This window comes from Rana temporaria, chromosome 2 (assembly GCF_905171775.1).
Source record: "Rana temporaria chromosome 2, aRanTem1.1, whole genome shotgun sequence".
NCBI lineage: Eukaryota > Metazoa > Chordata > Amphibia > Anura > Ranidae > Rana > Rana temporaria.
The window spans coordinates 199,880,143-199,895,215 of record NC_053490.1 but is presented as its reverse complement, the minus strand read 5'-3'; positions in this window follow the sequence as shown (position 1 = coordinate 199,895,215).

Below are 15,073 nucleotides of genomic sequence, written 5' to 3'. Positions count from 1 at the left end.
AGTGTCAGTGAGAGTGTCAGTGACTACCTAAATAAACTACGAGAGGTTTTTAAAGTGTTCTCCGGGCTCCCCGAAGCGGAGGATGTGAATAGTGCATATCAGCAACAGCTAAAAATAGCTTTTGTAAATTTTGTAGATTAAAACAGGATCATAAGGATTACATTGTTAAAAATATGGTTACTTACTGAACTGCATCAGTTTTAGATGTTTTACAATATGCTAAACATTCAGAGAAGTATCTGAAAACAATGGGAAACAAATTTGAAAGTAAAGGTTTTTGTGCAAAGTGTTGAAGGAGATGAGGATGTAGAGGAGTACACTGCCGAGGCGGAAACAGAGGAGTCCCATAGAAGGAAGCAGAGGAGGGTATTGCCTCTGTAATAGATACATTTTTACAAACAGGGGTGGTTATTCTGTGTCCTGACAGCCCCTGTAACACCCCTCTTTTCCCTTTTAAGAAGGCTCCGCATTCCACAGGCTGGAGAATGGTATAGGATTTACAAGCTGTTAACCAGGCAGTTATACCAAGAGCTCCTGTGGTACCAGATCCCCACACACTATTAAATGATTTGGATCCAGGGAATGAATTCTTCTCTGTGATTGATATCAGTAATGTTTAGCTTTCCAGTGCACCCCGACCATCAATTTTGGTTTGCCTTCACTTACCGGGGGAAAAGGTATACCTACCAGGTTGCCCCAGAGCTATTGAGAGTCCCCCACCATCTTTTCACAGGCAATGTCCACAAACTTGGCTCAATTTGTGCCCCTAGGGGGAAGCCAGCTCCTCCTCTATGAAGACACATTCTAGTGGCGTCTCCCTCAGAGGAGGTTTGTAGGACTGATACAATGGCTATGTTGTATTTTCTCCATGATCAAGGGCATAAGGTAAATAACACTAAAACTCTAGTTGTGGCAACAGCAGGTCAAATACTTAGGGTATACTATCTCAAAAGAAGGTCGGCACCTGGATGAAGCGAGAATTCGAATCCTCCTACAGGTGTCAAGACCAAAAAAAAAACAAATGATGTATTTTTTTGGGCATGAGGAATTTTTGTAGGGCTTGGATCCCCGGGTATTCAATATTGACCGCCCCGTTGGTCCATGCCTTACATGGTAACCCCATGGCCCCACAGGATGCTATTAAATGGAGTGAGGAAACAGAGATAGCTTTTACTGACCTAAAACAAGTCCTTTCTAGTTCATAAGTGCTAGCCTTAACGGAATATGACTAACCTTTTTCAAACAAACAGTAGATTTAAGGGAAGGTCACATGACATCAGTACTTACACAGTCACATGGTGAGCGCCAGAGGCCAATTGCTTACTATTCCACAAAACTAGACAGTGTAACTAGAGCACTTTCACCCTGTGTACAGGCAGTGGTAGCTGCAGCCGAAGCAGTTAAGGCCTCAGCATCTATAGTGCTATATCACCTGCTGACACTCATAGTACCTCATGCAGTATCTGTTATTCTTTTACAACAAAATATATCACATTTGAGCCCAGCACGACACCTTTCCTGTATGACAATACTCTTAACACAACCTCACTTAACAATACAGAGGTGTACTACATTAAACCCATCCACACTACTACCACTCCCTACTGATGGCCATAAACATAACTGTACTGCTGCCATCGCTGAAAAGGTACTGCCTCGAAGTGATTTGAAAGATGTACCTTTATCTAATCCTGACATGACGCTTTTTGTTGATAACTCCAGTAGGAAAAATCCAGATGGCACAAATGCAACTGGATATGCAGTAGTGACACAGGATGAAATCTTGGAAGTCAGGCCATTACCAAAACATTATTCAGCACAAGTAGCAGAACTTGTAGCACTGACAAGAGCATGCATAATTACAAAAGGAAAATCTGTAACCATATACACAGATAGTCAATATGCATTTTCAACTGTACATGTTTTTGCACAACAATGGAAAAACAGGGGGATGGTGACCTCTAGTGGTAAGCCAATTTCACACACGGACTTCATTCTAGAACTTCTAGATGCAATACAGTTACCAAAAGAGCTTGCGATATGCAAATGTCAAGCACACACAAAACATACAGACCCCATCTCGGAGGGAAATAAAAGAGCAGATGAAGCGGCTAAAATAGCGGCACAAGAAACACATCAAATCATGACAGAACTGGAAATCATAGAGATAGATCATACAGTCCTTACTGATATGCAGCAGAATGCTCCCCCCGGGGAGAAACAATATTGGAAAACAAAAGGTTGCACATTGATAGAGAACATTTACACATCACCTGAAGGAAAACCAGTATTGCCAAAATCCCTATTTAGGTATGCAGCAGTGTTGACACATGGAGTAACTCATGTGTCAAACAGGGGGATGACTGAGATGTTAAATAAGGTATGTACGGCCTATGGCTTTACAAACTATTCAAAAACTTTTTGTTCTCAATGCATTATATGTGCAAAACACAATGCTCAGGGAGGTATAAGACCACGAAAAGGAAAGTTCCCCACACCGCAATATCCATTCCAACACATTTGTATGAATTTTATTGAATTGGACAAATGTGAAAGGAAAAAAGATTGTCTGGTAATAATAGATGCTTTGACCAAATGGGTGGAGGTATTCCCGACAGGAAGTGCGGACGCACAGACTGTAGCCAAAGCATTACTAAGAGATATAGGGCCAAATTCTCAAAAGAGATACGCAGACTTAACTGCTGTTCAGCCTGCGTATCTCTGTGCCTAACTTTGGAAACGATTCTCAAAAGGCTTTTTCCAAAGTTAGGCAGAAAATCCGGCATGTGTAAGACACTTACACGGTCAGATTTTAGGATGCAGTACCGCATCCGCCACTGGGGGCATTTCTCATTGAAATCCAGCTTTGCGTATGCAAATGAGGACTTAAGTAGATTTTCAAAGCATTTCAGCACTTTGATTTCTGCCTAAGTTCCGAATTTGCCGGCGCAAAATTAGGGCTGGGTTTACAATGTGGAAAGTTAGCCAAACCTTGTAAAGGCCCATTTCAGCGACGGCATTTGGTATGCATTCCTGAGGGAGAACTCCACGGCAATTTTTAAATTCAAAACCGGCATGGGTTCCCCCCCAGGAGCATACCAGGCCCTTAGGTCTGGTATGGGTTGTAAGGAGACCCCCCCACGCCGAAAAATTTACGTAGGGGGTCCCCCTACAATCCATACCAGACCCGTATCCAAAGCACGCTACCCGGCCGGCCAGGAATGGGAGTGGGGACGAGCGAGCGTCCCCCCCCCCTCCTGAGCCGTGCCAGGCCGCATGCCCTCAACATGGGGGGGTTGGGTGCTCTGGGGCAGGGGGGCGCACTACGGGCCCCCCCACCCCAGAGCACCCTGTCCCCATGTTGATGAGGACAGGACCTCTTCCCGACAACCCTTGCCATTGGTTGTCGGGGTCTGCGGGCGGAGGCTTATCGGAATCTGGGAGTCCCCTCAAATAAGGGGGCCCCCAGATACCGGCCCCCCACCCTAAGTGAATGGATATGGGGTACATCGTACCCCTATCCATTCACCTGGAGGCAAAAAGTAAAATGTAGTAAACACACAACACAAGGCTTTTTAAAATATTTTATTATTCTGCTCCGGAGGCCCCCCCTGTCTTCGTTATTAGCTCTATTTCCAGGGGGGGCTTCTTCTTCCGCTCTCCGGGGGTCTTCTCCGCTCTCCGGGGGTCTTCTCCGCTCTCCGGGGGGGCTTCTCCGGACTCCAGGGGGCTTCTTCCATCTTCTCCCCTCTTCCGCTCTTGACTCGGCGAACCCCGGTTCTTCTGCAGCTCTCCGGTGCCTTCTTCTTCAGCGCTGGCTGCCTGCTATGTTTGTGTGTTAGCTCGATTTCAAACAGGCAGCCAGCGCGGTCTTCTGTGGCGTCAGGGTCTTCTGGTCTTCTGTTCTTCCGATGTTGCCTCGTCGCCTGTTGTCGCTGTAATGATGGAAGCGCGCCTTGCATCACATTTATATAGGCATCACCGTCCCATCATGCTCCGGTAGGTACCCACGTGGTGGGTGCCTACCCACGTGCACCCACCACGTGGGTACCTACCGGAGCATGATGGGACGGCGATGCCTATATAAATGGGATGCAAGGCGCGCTTCCATCATTACAGCGACAAGAGGCGACGAGGCAACATCGGAAGAACAGAAGACCAGAAGACCCTGACGTCACAGAAGACCGCGCTGGCTGCCTGTTTGAAATCGAGCTAACACACAAACATAGCAGGCAGCCAGCGCTGAAGAAGAAGGCACCGGAGAGCTGCAGAAGAACCGGGGTTCGCCGAGTCAAGAGCGGAAGAGGGGAGAAGATGGAAGAAGCCCCCTGGAGTCCGGAGAAGCCCCCCCGGAGAGCGGAGAAGACCCCCGGAGAGCGGAGAAGACCCCCGGAGAGCGGAAGAAGAAGCCCCCCCTGGAAATAGAGCTAATAACGAAGACAGGGGGGGCCTCCGGAGCAGAATAATAAAATATTTTAAAAAGCCTTGTGTTGTGTGTTTACTACATTTTACTTTTTGCCTCCAGGTGAATGGATAGGGGTACGATGTACCCCATATCCATTCACTTAGGGTGGGGGGCCGGTATCTGGGGGCCCCCTTATTTGAGGGGACTCCCAGATTCCGATAAGCCTCCGCCCGCAGACCCCGACAACCAATGGCAAGGGTTGTCGGGAAGAGGTCCTGTCCTCATCAACATGGGGACAGGGTGCTCTGGGGTGGGGGGGCCCGCAGTGCGCCCCCCTGCCCCAGAGCACCCAACCCCCCCATGTTGAGGGCATGCGGCCTGGCACGGCTCAGGAGGGGGGGGGACGCTCGCTCGTCCCCACTCCCATTCCTGGCCGGCCGGGTAGCGTGCTTTGGATACGGGTCTGGTATGGATTGTAGGGGGACCCCCTACGTAAATTTTTCGGCGTGGGGGGGTCTCCTTACAACCCATAACAGACCTAAGGGCCTGGTATGCTCCTGGGGGGTGAACCCATGCCGTTTTTTTCTTTGAAAATTGGCATGGAGTTCACCCTCAGGAATGCATGCTGAGCGACGCTGTCATTTTTTTTTAAAATTATTTGTTTTCCCGGCGCGTCTTTTTTTTTCACCCGTCGCAACTTTAGTGTCCCGTCGAAATTCTCAAAGCCGACCGGCGTTAATTACGTTCGCGCGCTGCACGTCGGGAAAATGACGTCACACGCATGCGCAGTACGGCCGGCGCGGGAGCGCGCCTCATTTAAATTTTAAACGCCCCCAGGAGAGGAGGACCGCCTTACGACGGCGGCACTTAAGTTACACTGCGTGTAATTTCTACCTAAGTGCTTTGACGATCAGGTACTTAGGTAGAAATTTTAAGTCAGTGTAACTTAACTGCTGAAATTTAAGTTACGCACAGTTTTTGAGAATTTGGCCCATAATTCCTAGGTTTGGAATCCCTGAAAAGATCTACAGCGATAATGGATCCCATTTTGTAAATAAAACTATACAACATTTGATAGAAGTGATGGGTATCCAAGTAAAAAACCATTGCGCCTACCACCCCCAATCGGCTGGATTGGTGGAGAGACACAATGGAATCCTGAAAAATAAACTGAGAAAAGCTATGGAAGAAACAGGTAAAAATTGGATGTACTGCCTACCATTAGCTGTGACTAGCATGCATATTACACCCACACAGGAAGGTTTGAGTCCATTTGAAATGATACATGGGAGGCCATATAGAATACCCTTACTACTAAATGAAACACCAGTTGAAGAATCTGAACGTACCTTAGCAGAATATATGTCTAACTTGTTGAAACAGAAACAAATTGATGAGGTCTGTTCTATTCCAGAAGGTCCAATCCAAGGAGAAGAGAAAATCCATATCGGAGACTGGGTCCTAATAAAAGTAATAAAAAGGAAACATTGGCACTTGCCTAAGTGGGAGGGGCCATATCAGGTTCTTCTTACCACTCCCACTGCAATAAGGATTGCAGAGAGGTCTACCTGGACTCACCAGTCCCATTGCAAAAAGGTTTTACAGGCAGAGCAGGGTCAGTTGGCGTCAGAGCTCTGGTAAAGTCCGGCTACAAAGGGAGGTTCTGCACAAGGTGGGGCTTATCTCAAACCGGTGAAGAACTCCATTACCTTACCCCCAGGGCTCTGTAGCTGGTTAGGATGGAAGGGACAGTAATTATCTTGGGTCTAGTGGTGACTCTAGGTGAGACGTCTATACGTGGAGGCAGAAACTGGAAAGAGAAAGAACCTGGGCAAGTACGGGGAAGGCCTTGAACTTAACCTTCATAGAAGAAGTAACTAGTACCATTTTAGTTGATTTTTGCCAAATGGTGGACTGTGGGGACTTAACTGAAGCAAGAAGGCTCCGATGGGCAGATAAATATGTTTGTTATATTCCAAGTAGAACTGACTGTTTAGTATGGAACCAGGTCCTGTGGACCACAGCACACCAAGATTGGGGGTACAACATTCTAGGCATAAAATGGTTTAAAAGAAAGACTCACCATAACAAAGGCGGACAATTCTCCCTGTACCCATGGCAGAGATTGCAATCAATTGCTGATAACATTAAAAGAACCTCAAAAAAATAAAAGGATCAACGGTTATATTCTATGGGAGCATGGGTGATCAGATGCTTTAGGTACATTTTTCCTCGAGGTATTACCACCCAATAAAACCAAACAGGAAAAGGTAGACACAGAATAGAAAGAAGAAGGCCATATTAAGATAGAAGTTCTGAGTAACACTGTAAGATTTACTAACCTAACAGTAGAAGATGCCATAGCTTTGGAGACGGGTTACCAAGAAAGAAAATGAGTGGTTAGAATGGTTGAGGTACACGGTTAAAGCTCTAAAAAAAGGAAGCTGTTTTGTTTGTGCTGGAGCTAGACCACATTTAGCGACGGTCCCTTTTCCTTTAGATTACAATACAGATCCAGAAGGTTTAAAATGTATGCTGCGGTTATATAATAAGAGTTATAAACCAGAAACAAATTCTACCTGTCACACATTGAGTTTGTTGTTTCCCCCAGTGCAGAGACCTCAGATCCCTCCAGCGGTTGCTACGTATCCGGGCAATTTTACTTGTTTTACACTCCCAGGGAACAGTAGCGCGGTGGATCTTGGGTAACTACCTGATGACTGCTGTGCGGAGAGGATTAACAAGGAACATGGTGACTGGGTGGAACATGACATTCAGAGAGCTGATGTCTGGTGGATGTGTGGGGAATAGAAACTGCGAGCTAGGATCCCAGCCAATGCCCAAGGGGATTGTGCTATGGTCCAGCTAGTTATGCCCCTGAGAATCCTGTCAGAACACCCGTGGATTAAGAGTCACCAACGGTATCGAAGGGACACCTCTCTCAAAGGGTCATTTGACTCCCATATCTACATAGATGAGATTAAAGTTCCTCGAGGGGTGCCGAATGAGTTTAAGGCCAGGGAGTCAGGTAACGGTTGGGTTTGAGTCTCTTTTTCTGGTGGGTGACTATAGATAAAAATGTTGACTGGATTAACTATATATACTACAACCAACAATGATTTGTAAACTATACCAGGGACGCTGTAAAAGGTCTAGCAGAACAGCTGGGCCCCACCTCTCTAATGGCATGGCAGAACCAAATGGCTTTAGATATGATCTTAGCTGAAAGAGGAGGGGTATGCAAAATGTTTGGTAGCCTGTGTTGTACCTTTATCCCTAATAATACAGCTCCTGGAGGGACTGTGACCAAAGCCCTGGAAGGACTAACTGCTCTATCGAATGAATTAGCAGAGAATTCAGGTATTAATGATCCATTCACAAACTGGCTTGAAGGATGGTTTGGTAAATGGACTGGACTTATCGCATCATGTTTGATCTCAATTGCTGTGGCTTTGGCCGTTCTGGTCACTTGCGGATGTTGCTGCATTCCCTGTGTTCGAGGACTTTCACAAAAAGTGATCGAAACTGCAATCTCAAGAACAATGTATCAAGCACTTCCTACCTCCGAGGAGACATGTGTGGACGTTGAAGTTCAACTTAATGACATATAGCCCGAAAGTGCATAAAACACAGGGACTATCATCGAAATGTGTTGAGATAAAATAGCCACACAAGAGGAGGGAATGTTGGAAAAGTTTTCTATGTGCATTGTGTGACTATTTATAAAAATGTAAAATGGAGTCCAGTTTCTGTAATGGCTTCTAAGGACACGTTGCTTTAGCTCTTCTAGTTCTATTGTTTGTTTTACTTCCTTAAATCAAACGTTGTAAAGACACACTGTGATTGGCAATAAAGCTGTTTGCGTCATGAGCCACCGGTGGTCTTTAAGCCAATAGTACACTTTCTGTTGACCATATAAGAAGGTCATACACCTTGTGTCTGTATGGGACTTTTGCTTTTTCACTTAGCATGTAGACTTCCATCCAGTTGTACCGGTGCAACTGAAATAAAATTATCTTGCTTCTGGAACACTTGAAGTTTGACTGATCACAGGGGAAGAATTATCCTATCACTTACACAGGTTGTTTGGGAGTTGGCAGTGGTATCCTAACAACCAGTGAGGCATTGCATCCAACCCCAATTCAGGTGTTGGCCATAGAAAAAATCCCTGAAGGGTCTGGTCTGAATTTTGGGGAGACCCCCCACAAAAAAAAAACAGCATCAGGTCAGATTTCAAGGGAAATTAAAAAAAAAAAAAACTAGTAAAACAGGGTGGAGTTTACATCTAAAATCCATACAAGACTCTTGTCTGAGCATGCAGGGTGGCTGTCAAGGAAAGGTGGAGGGGCAAGCAGCACCAAATATAGGCCCCCCAATGTGGAATAGTAAGGTTCACAAAAAATGTATATACTTAGTAAATACAGACACCACACATTTTGAAAATTTGTTGTTTTTAAACAAAAAGACAAAGATATACGACAATCTCAATCATGTTGTCAAGTCCTCGCCAATCATGATAAACCACACCTGCTGACACCCCCAAAAGACAAATACATGACCTTAATGTCAAATCTGATCTCATCAACTGTTTGCTGTAAATAGCAGCTGCAGAGGAATGGAAACAAAGAGGCAAGGGATCCCGGGTGACATCGTTGACCAAATTTGGTCATGTGGATTAATTATAAACAATGCTACCTAGTAAACCCGCCACTTTGTTTACATTTGTCTGTCACCAGTATGCAGTCATCTGAAGCCGAACATGTCAGCGGTTAGCATGTGTTTTCTTTTGGCAGGTGACATTTATTATGGTTGATGAGGATCTGCAATGCTTGAAGACATAACTGATGATAGGTTGTTTGTGTTTTTTTTTTTTTTTCATAACAGACTTGTTAAAGTGTGCGGTATCTTTAATATTGCTTACATATTTTTAGGAATAAGTAGGGATACTATGTATGCATATCTGTATCTATATCTGCCCCCCCCCATATTTTTAATATAATTCTGATGATTTAATCTAGATTCAGGATTCTTTTCATTTTTTGCCTTGTTTTATTTTATTCTATCTTATTTTGTTGTAACTCCTCATTTTCCTTTTTCCTTTTTTTTTCTTTTTGTTTTGTGATAGTTGTCATTGATTTGGTTTTGGCATTTTTTGTAATCGTTCCTCATAACTGAGGTCCTCCAGCCCACCTATTGGTTTTGTTGCCCTTCTTTGTACTCTCTAATTCCAGCTTGTCCCTCTTGAGGCCTGTTGACCAGAACTGGATGGCTTACTCAATACTGTATGTGGCGAAAGCTATTATTCTACTGGTCTTGTTTGCTGCAGCTTGGTATTCCATTCTATTGCTGAATCTGTCATCAACTAGGACCCCCACATAATTGTCCATCCTTCATTCTCCCAAAGGTTCTCCCCCTAGTGTGTAGCATGCATTTATATTTTAAGCCCATTACTTTACATTTCCCTATATTGAACCATATTTGGCATATATTTGTAATTTGACAGCAATAATGGCAATGATTAAAATGGAAAAAAAACAACAACATAACAGTCATGAAGTTTTAGAAAATTCTGACCATATTCCATGGCACTTAAAAAACAAAAAGGTAAACAGCACTTTATATGGCTATCTATAAATACTGGTATTTAGCTATAGTTTGCAATCTATATTATTCTGAGATCACATTTAATTAATTATGTATATACATTTTATCATTATCTGGCATTGTGCATAACTATTACTATTTGATAGGCTTTTATCAATAAAATAATGGAGGCATGAATGATCTACACTGATGGTCTTTGAATCACAACCAAAGCAAGCTTTTAATAAGAAGCTTCACATTTTCACCTTTGACACGTTCTTTATAAATTGGTCTTTTAATTTGTTATGAATCACTAACTTTGTGCTTGACACACAACGATAACAGCATTAGCATCTCATACAGATGGATCTGTCAGAATAACCCTTGGGCAATTTATTTTCACAGTTTAAAAAGAAATAGCACTGAAAGTTTGGTCAAAGTACAAGAGTTAATCTGTGAAGTTGCAGCTAATGGTGCTCAGCATGTACCACATGTAACAAACTGTAATAGGTAGATTGTTTCAATTGAAGTGGTTTACATGCATCAATATGCTCTGCTTTGTATTTTGTAATATCTGCAATTTGAAAAAGCAGGAAGAGATATGCAATTATTTTGCAGTTACAGTAGCAATTGTGGATATACCAGTACCCAATTACTCACTCTGTCTGAAAACCAGCAGTTACCAGCTACAGAAATAACTGCAGGTACTGCTATATGACTCAAAAAGACCATTTAAATGCACACAAGCAGCAAATACACCATTTCTTTATGTGTGATTGTGTGGATAGCTAAAGCAAAAGAAGGGGATACTACATACTCTATTCTGCTGGTAATTAGGACTTTACTGTATGTGACTCTTGATATAAGGGGCACTTTACAAACTGAAACTGAGCATTCTTTGTGAATAATGCTGACACTCGAGATTTACAATAAACATTAAAACTAAGATTCTAGTGTTCAGAACTAGAATATGCGTATTTTTTTTTTTTTTAACTCACCAGCAATCCTTCATACCTTTGTATTCATGTGGCTGTTCTCAACAATAAAATCAACAATTCCTATTTCTGTATCTGCTCTCAAAAATTGGACTTGTGTTGTCTGCTGATACTTTCTAGCTTATCTTTTCTACGGTGTCTGCTAAATGCTCAGTTTATGCAGTGATCTACACAAAAATGATCGTGTGTACACGGCATATGACAAAAATCTTTGCATTAAAGTGATCTATGATGGAGAAGGTTAACTAAAATGAACCCTTTACAAAAAACACCACACATTTTAACAGAAACATGCATCATTCACAGCATCTGCTGAAATTCTGACCTTTTTAAAAATATATATATATATATCACTTACTGCCATGTACAGACAGAAATGTAACAGTTTACAATAGGGATGTTTTCTTAAACAAATACTCAATTTCTGATCACAGCTTTGAAAGATTCAGCTTAACAATTTTAAAAGAAGAACAGTGATGGCTGTCTAATTCTGAGGCAGGATGTCATCCGGGGAAGCATGCAGAGGCGTGGAGGGAACAGCTACTCTATTGATAGATATTGATATACTGTAAATAGATGACACTGCTCCATGGAGGCACTATAATCCTCAGACCTGCTCGACAGGACTCTAGGTCTTAGAAGTCTAGGCCTTTTTTTCACACATGTGCTATGAACAGTACCATAGTATTTTCTAGCCTCGGTCTGCAGCCTATACAGCATGATAAAGCTACCAGTCAGTTTGGCACTGCATGCATGAGGAGAGATATGACTGTTTACCAAAGCTGGGTGAGAGCAGCATGGATCAGCACAAAAGGTGTGCCTAGCTCACACATGCCTGGAGCTTCACTGCACTGGCACAGAGTATGTGGCTGCACCCTAGGTGGTAGTGCGTCCTAGTTTGCTTTGTTGTAACACTGGTTCTGAGTGTCAGGTCACCTGTGGCCAGGTGACAAGTGCACCCTGTAGGGGTCAGGGATGCACCGCAGGGAAGTGAACCCTATAGCCGACTACTGCTGGCAGGGAGGAAGCGTGACCCAAGATCACCCAGGGCGCGGAGTCTAAGACCCAGTTTTGTATTCACCAGAGCCCTTGGTGGTAGGGATGGTCTTGGCCGCAACTGGGTCCAGGTCGCGTTCCCGGGATTCCTCAGGTCACACTCCGCAGGGAGAAGGGGGAAACAGCCAGCAGAACAAACAGTGGTGATGGACAGGCCGAGGTCAGGGCAACAGGCAGACAAGGATAACCGTGGAACATGCAAGTAGTCAGGGGCACAGGCAGACAGGGAAGTCGGGGACAAGCCAAAACGGTACACGGAAGATGATCGTAGCACTCTGCAACCAGGAACTAGCAATACACTGCAGACAGGAACTGAGCATTGGAACACTGTTGAACAGCACTGCAGACCTGTAGAGCAAAGGTTAATATAGGCTTCCTGGGATGGACTAGGGTGGAGCCATACAGGAAGAGGAAGTGATAAGAAGGGAAACCAGAACAGGATCTGCCTCTAATGAAGACATGGAGATCAGGTAGGCAAACAGACATGATGCATATTCATGACAGTACCCTCCCTCTTACGAGGCCTCCCCCTTCCCTGCCTGGGTCCGGGTTTAGAGGGAAACTTCAGATGAAAATTCTTCAATAGACGAGGTGCAAAGACCTCTGATGCAGGAACCCAAGACCTCTCCTCAGGACCAAAGCCTTTCCAATGGACAAGGTACTGAAGAGCGCCTCTACAGAGTCGGGAATCCAGTACTTGACTGACCTCATATTCCTGATTCTCCTCAGAGACTGGTGCCGTGGTGGGGAGAGGACGAGAGAACCTATTAAGGACTAAAGGCTTCAGAAGGGAAACATGGAAGGAGTTAGAGATTTTGAGGTTTTTGGGAATCTGAAGCTTGAAACAAACTGGATTCAGCTTAGCCATTATGGTGTATGGACCAATGAATCTTGGAGCAAACTTCAGAGAAGGAACTCGGAGCTTGATGTTTCTGGTGGAGAGCCAGACTTTGTCCCCTGGTTGAAGAGAAGGCGGTTTACGCCTGCGGCGGTCAGCAAAGCCTTTGAATTTGTTGGCAGCTGCCCGGAGGGAATCATGGACGTCGCTCCAGATGGAATTGAATGACTCTTGAGCTGAAGCCAAAGCTGGGATATCCAGAGAACAGGTCATGGGAAGTGGAAGTTGAGGATGTCTTCCATAAACTGAGAAAAAGGGTGTTCTCTGCGAACTGGTATTCACATGATTGTTATGGGAAAATTCCGCCCATGGAAGTAGAGAGGACCAATCGTCATGATGAGCGGAGACTAAGATACGAAGAAAAACCTCTAACTCCTGATTAACCCTCTCCGTCTGCCCATTGGATTGAGGATGGTAAGAAGAGGAAAAATCCAAAGCAATATTGAGGGATTTGCAAAAGGCTCTCCAAAAACGAGACGTGAATTGAACACCCCTGTCCGAAACAATATGAGAAGGAACCCCATGAAGACGGAAAATCTCTTGAACAAAAATGGGGACCAAAGCAGGAGCAGAAGGCAGACCAGGAAGGGGAACAAAATGTGCCATTTTGGAGAACCGATCGATTACCACCCAAATGACCGTATTACCGTCAGACAGTGGAAGATCGGTGATAAAATCCATGGCGATGTGAGCCCAGGGCTCCTTGGGAATGGGCAAGGGCATGAGGAGACCAGCAGGAGCTTGTGTGGAGGATTTGAACTGAGCACAGACATGACAAGCCTTGACATAGTCTTTAACCTCTGAGCGGAGATTTGGCCACCAATAGTGACGACTAATGAGTAGGAAGGACCGGAGGAAACCAGCATGGCCCGCCACCTTGGAATCATGTCCCCAACGAAGGATCTTGGCTCTTAGCTCAGTGGGGACAAAGGTCTTACCAGGAGGAATTTTTGAGTCCAGGGTGGTAGAATGGGCAACAATGCATGAAGTTGGAATGATCGGCTCAGGTTCAAGAGTGAGATCTTCGTCCAAGGTGTCAAAGGATCTAGAAAGCGCATCAGCCCGACCGTTGCAGGAACCAGGTTTGTATGTAATCGTGAAACTGAAACGGGAAAAGAAGAGACTCCACCTGGCCTGTCTGGGATTCAGACGTTTAGCATTCTGTAAGTACTGTAGATTCTTGTGATCGGTGAAGATCGTTATGGAGTGAGGAGAACCCTCCAAAAGATGACGCCACTCTTCTAGCGCCAATTTAATTGCGAGAAGTTCCCGGTCACCGATGGCATAATTTCTCTCTGCCTGAGAAAATTTTTTGGAAAAGAACGCACATGGTTGACGTCTCTTCTCAAAAAGTTGAAGAAGCACCGCTCCCACTCCCACAGAGGAAGCGTCCACTTCAATAAAGAATGCCTCCTCAGGGTTTGGTCTCCTCAAAAGAGGTCCAGAGACGAAGGCCTGTTTCAGATCGTGAAACGCAGAGACAGCTTCGGGAGGCCAGTCTTTGGCATTAGCACCCTTCTTGGTCAAAGCGATAATAGGCGCGGCAATGGAAGAATAATTCCTGATGAACTGCCTATAATAATTTGTGAAACCAAGAAAGCGCTGTGTGGCCTTGAGGCTAGCAGGAAGAGGCCAATTGGTAATGGCTAAGACCTTCCCAGGATCCATACGAAGGCCCAAGCTTGAAACAAAGCATCCTAGAAACAGGACCTCAGAACATTCAAAGGAGCATTTCTCCAGTTTGGCATAGAGATTATTCTCTCTGAGGCGCTGGAGTACAGTGCGAACATGGTTCCTGTGGACATGCAGATTTTCCAAAAAGATTAGAATGTCATCCAGATAGATGACAACAAACTGGTACAGCAGGTCCCTGAAGATTTCGTTGACAAAGTTTTGAAACACGGCTGGGGCATTACATAACCCGAAAGGCATGACCAGATACTCATAATGGCCATCTCGAGTGTTAAACGCAGTCTTCCACTCATCGCCTTCTCGTATTCGAATGAGGTTGTACGCCCCCCTGAGATCCAACTTAGTGAAGATGGAGGCACCCCTCAACCTATCGAACAATTCAGATATCAAGGGTAAGGGGTAACGATTCTTAATAGTAACAGCGTTTAATCCTCGATAATCAAT